Source organism: Passer domesticus, unplaced genomic scaffold (assembly GCF_036417665.1).
Source record: "Passer domesticus isolate bPasDom1 unplaced genomic scaffold, bPasDom1.hap1 HAP1_SCAFFOLD_111, whole genome shotgun sequence".
Classification (NCBI taxonomy): domain Eukaryota; kingdom Metazoa; phylum Chordata; class Aves; order Passeriformes; family Passeridae; genus Passer; species Passer domesticus.
In genome coordinates this window covers 17,501-22,500 of record NW_026989910.1, presented here as the reverse complement: position 1 = coordinate 22,500, position 5,000 = coordinate 17,501, and positions in this window count along the sequence as shown.

Here is a 5,000-nt window from a genome sequence, read left to right as displayed (position 1 = left end):
AGGTCCTCGGACCTGTTGTCCCCGGCTGGCCTTCGCCTACGGCCGCCTCGCCCGTGGGTAGACCTGCTGTCCCCGGCCGGAGGTCCTCGGCGCTCCGGGGGTAGACCTGTTGTCCCCGGCCGGTCTCGGAGCTCCGGGGCAGACCTGTTGTCCCCGGCTGGCCTTCGCCTACGGCCGCCTCGCCCGTGGGTAGACCTGCTGTCCCCGGTCGGAGGTCCTCGGCGCTCCGGGGGTAGACCTGTTGGCCGCGGCTGGCCTCGGAGTTCCGGGGTAGACCTGTTGTCCCCGGCTGGCCTTAGCCGACAGCCGCCTCGCCCGTGGGTAGACCTGCTGTCCCCGGTCGGCCTCCGCCCCCTGGCGGCCGAGCCCTCTGGCGTGCGCTTGGCTGAGGAGCCGTCCTCGATCGGACGCGCAGCACCCCCGCGGCCCGGGCCCGCGAGCCCGTGCGAGGCGGGCGGCCCGCACGACCGGCAGGCTCGTGCCCGCTCCAGGGGGCGCGCGCAGCGGCTCGCACGCGCCCTTTCCTCCCGAAAGCCGGGAGGCGAAGGCGGCCGACTTTCGCCGCCAGCCGGACGCACGCCCGCCCCCCCCCCCCCCCACCTCCCCCCCCCCCCCCCCCCCCCCCCACCCCCGCAGACAGCCTGCCCGCCTCCCGCTGCCCCGACCGAAAGGGAAGGAGAGAGCCTTTGGGCGCCGGCGGCACTGCCGCCGCCCCCGTGGCCCGAGCGACGGCGGCCCGGCTCCCGGCTCGATTGCCGCATCGCTCGCTCCCTTCGGCCGCTCTCCCCGCTGCCGTCCTGCCGCGGGCTGGGCCGGGGCCAGGGGTGAGCGGGAGGGAAGGAAGGAACGCCATCAAACCAAAAGGCTCGGCGAGAGACGAACAGAAAGTTTCCCGGAAAAAGGGACGGTGCGCTAGGCATCCCGCCACCGCCCGCCCGCCCCGCCCCGCCTCTGCAGCAGGCTCTCGCCCTGCTGGCCGAACCTCCCGGCTGCCTCGGTGTCGGCCGGCTCCTCGCCCGCCCGCCCGCCCGCCCGCCGCTGCCGCTGCCGCTGCCGCTGCCGCTGCCGCTGCCGCTGCCGCTGCCGCTGTGCAAACAGGCCGATGGGAGCCCGGGGTGGGGGGGGAGAGGGCTTGAAAAGTCTGAAGGTGGCGCCAGGGCGTCTGAGGGGGGGAGGGCGGGGCGGCCCCAACCGTCATTGGGCGGAGGCCGGGAAAGTCTGCAGGCGGCAGCAGGGAGTCTGGGGGGGAGGGGGGGTGAGGGCGGGGCGGCCCCAACCGTCATTGGGCGGAGGCGAGGAAAGTCTGCAGGCGGCAGCAGGGAGTCTGAGGGGGGCAGGGCGGGGCGGCCCCCCAACCGTCGTGGCTGGCCGGGGGGGCGGCCGCGACAGGCAGGGCAGGGACCAGGGCAGGGACCAGGGCAGGCGCGGGGACGGGGACGGGGACGGGGACGGGGACGGGGAGAGAGGGCACGCGAGAGGGCGCGTGCCTATGGGCGGGGGGGGGCGGTGTGGTGCTCTGAGAGAGCGGCATCGGGATGTGAGTGCGTGGAGCGGGTGTGTGTCCCCGTGTCTGTCTGTCGCTCTCTGTGCGGACAAGGGCCGGCGGCTTCGTGGTGCCGGCCACGGGCGCCTCGCCACCGAGCCCCCGCGGCCCCCCAGAGCCACGCCGAGTGCTGAAGACCTCTGCGGACCGTGAAAGAACCCGTCCGAAAGCGGCCGCCCGTGTGCCGGCGGCGGCTGCCCCGCCGCCGCCGCCGCCGCCGCCGCCTCCTCTCCCCGTGGGCGGGGCGGGGCGGGTCGAGCCGAGTCGCGGCGTGGGGGGGGGCGGGCAGAAACCCAAGAAAAGCCAAAACCAAACCAAACAAACGACAAAAGAAAAAAACAAACAGACGGAAAAAAACAAAACAAACAAAACCCCACCAAACCAACCCCGGGGGGGGGAACCAAAACCAAACCCAACAATAAAAGCCCCCCAAAGAAACACCAAAAAAAGCCCCCACCAGCCCACCAACCGAACCACAAGCCACAAGCCCCACGCCCACTCCCCCCCCAAAAAGCCCCGAGATCTAGCATCAAACAAAAGCAAAGCAAAGCAAAGCAAAGCAAGGCAAGGCAAAGCAAAGGAAAAACAACAACAACAATACCAACCAGAAAACCCCCCACACACAAAACCCCCCCCCAAGAAAAAAATCCAAAAGAGAAAAAGCCCCAACCAAACAAAACCAAACAAAACCAAACAAAACCAAACCCAACCAAAAAAAAAAAAAAAAAAAAACAAAAAAAAAAAAAAAAAAACAAAAGCAAAAACAAAAACAACCAACAAAACCCAAAACCAAAAACCACCCCCACAACGCCCACCAAAAAAAAAAAAAGCCTCCAAAAACCCCAAAACCTCGAAAATATGAATTGGTCTTAGAAATGGGGGGGGGGGGGGGGGGGGGGGCGGGGAAGGGGGCTTCATTGAGTGGGACAGGGCTGATAGAGCCGTCCGGCTCCGGGGCGTTACGAGGCCGTGAGCTGCCCCCGGCTGTGCAGGCTTGGCGGGGTCAGCGAGGCGCCCGAACCCCGGGCGGCGAGCGGAGAACAACAGGTCTACCCTAGCTCTGCAAGGACACCAGGTCTACCCCCGGCTTCGGGAGGGCAGCCAACAGGTCTACCCCGGCTTCGGGGAGCCAACAGGTCTACCCCGGCTCCGGGAGGGGACACCAGGTCTACCCCGGTTCCGGGAGGGCAGCCAACAGGTCTACCCCGGCTTCGGGAGGGGACACCAGGTCTACCCCGTCTTCGGGAAGGGAGCCAACAGGTCTACCCCCGGCTTCGGGAGGGGCCACCAGGTACTACCCCGGCTTCGGGAGGGGACAACAGGTCTACCCCGGCTTCGGGAGGGGACACCAGGTCTACCCCGTCTTCGGGAAGGGAGCCAACAGGTCTACCCCCGGCTTCGGGAGGGGACACCAGGTCTACCCCGGCTTCGGGAACGGACACCAGGTCTATCCCGGCGCCGGAGAGGACGCCAGGTCTACCCCGGCTCCCCGGGAGACACCAGGTCTACCCCGGCTCCGCGCCCGCCCAGGCTCGGCGCGGTCCCCGGGCGGCGGGCGCTGACGGATGACAACAGGTCTACCTCGTTCCGAAGGGACTTGGTCACATTTCGGCCGGCGCCGGGTAGACCTGTTGTCTCAGCCGGCTCCGGAAGTTCACCAAGGGGTCGCTGTTTTCGGCCGCCTCCCGCTACGTCATGCTAGGAGGCGGCCTGCGGCGGCGCTCCTTCCCGGTCGATTTTCATCGGTCCTCTTGGAGGCGCCGGCGGCCTTGGACTTATCTGTCCGTACTATGGGAGCGAGGTGACGGGCCGCGTCCCCGCAGGCAGGGTTCTCCGCGCCTGTGTCCGATGGCGGTGGGCTGGATTGGCCGCGCGTGCCGGTGGCGCCAGGGTTGGAGAGCACGCCGCCTAACCGAGGAACGAGTCGCGTGGCTTTGTTCCCGGTTCCGTCCGTGGTTGCCCCAGCGAGGTTTGGCGCAGTGTGGAGGGCCCCGAGGGAGAGAGATGTGGTGCGACCGATCGTGGGGCGCGAGAGAGACGTGTGTGGAGCCCGAAAGGGGCCGGTCCCCGCGGAGCCGAGAGAGAAGAGACCGAGGGCGAGCCGGGGGAAAGGGGCCGGTCCCCGCGGAGCCGAGAGAGAAGAGACCGAGGGCGAGCCGGGGGAAAGGGGCCGGTCCCCGCGGAGCCGAGAGAGAAGAGACCGAGGGCGAGCCGGGGGAAAGGGGCCGGTCCCCGCGGAGCCGAGAGAGAGAGACCGAGGGCGAGCCGGGGGAAAGGGGCCGGTCCCCGCGGAGCCGAGAGAGAGAGTCGAAAAGCCGTGTGAGAGCCCCTCGCTGGCCGAGGTGAGGTGGAGAAAAGCCGTGAGCGTGTCCCGCTCCGGCCCGGCCCGGTGGCGGGCGAGGCGGCGGCGCCTCGTCCCTTGTGTGTGGCTCGGCCTTAAGCCGGGGCCCCGCTCGGCGGGCGCCTTTTAATTTTTTTCTATTTTGTTTTATTTCCCCCCCCGGCAGTCGGAGGGTGGACGCGGCTGGGGTTTTTCCTGGCCCTTGCTCCGAGAGCCCCGAGGATGGCCCGCTCGGCCGAGGTGGCGGCGTCCCGTCCCCCGCTCCCGACCTGTTTGCCAGCGTGTCCGTGTCGGAAGGGCGGCGGGGGACGCGCAGTGGGACGCGCGGCCTGGCCTCGGCCTGCTGCGTCGCTTGAGGGGCTCGGCGACGGCAGTCGCCCGATGAGCCGGGGTGGCGCCACCGCCGTCCCCGGCCTGTGGGTTTTTTTTTTTTTTTGTTTTTTTTTTGTTTCGGCGTTGTCCCCCTTCCTCGGCCTTAAGCCGGGGACCCGCGTAGCGGGCGGATTTTTCCAGGGGCAGAGGCCGGCCGCGGTGGCCGGCCTTGCCCTAGCACGGACCCGGAGCCCGACAGAGAGCCCCCCGGCATGTCGAGGGCGAGGCGGCGGCGCCTCGTCCTACCTCGCTTTGCGGGTGGTGCGGCTGAGCCGCTTCCGCCAGGGCAGGCTGGGTTTCCACCGGGGGTCCGTTCACGTTGCCTTTTTTTTTTTGTTAGCGAGCCGGCGTGCGGGTGGAGTGGGGGCTGCCCGGCCGGCCGTCGTTGACGGTCCCCCCCCCCCCCCCCCCTTTCCGGCGGCCTTAAGCCGCGGCACCCGAGAAGCCGCGCGACAAAGGTGCGCGGGCCACGCAAGCCAAGGTGTGCAGAGAGAGAGAGAGCGAGAGAGAGAGGGGCGAGATGCCGGTGGGTCGCCCCTCGGCCCGGGCCCGCGGCCCCTGTGGTTAGCACGGGTCCGTTGCCGAACGCGCGCGCCATGTGCCTTTTTATCGTGCCGTCCCCGCCCGGCTTTTTTTTTTTTTTTTTTTTTTTTGCCGGAGGGGAAGCCGACTGCCGCGTGGCGGGTGAAAGCCGGTGGCCCCGTGGGCACGGTCGGTGGCACTTTTCTCGCACGCTGGGATGGC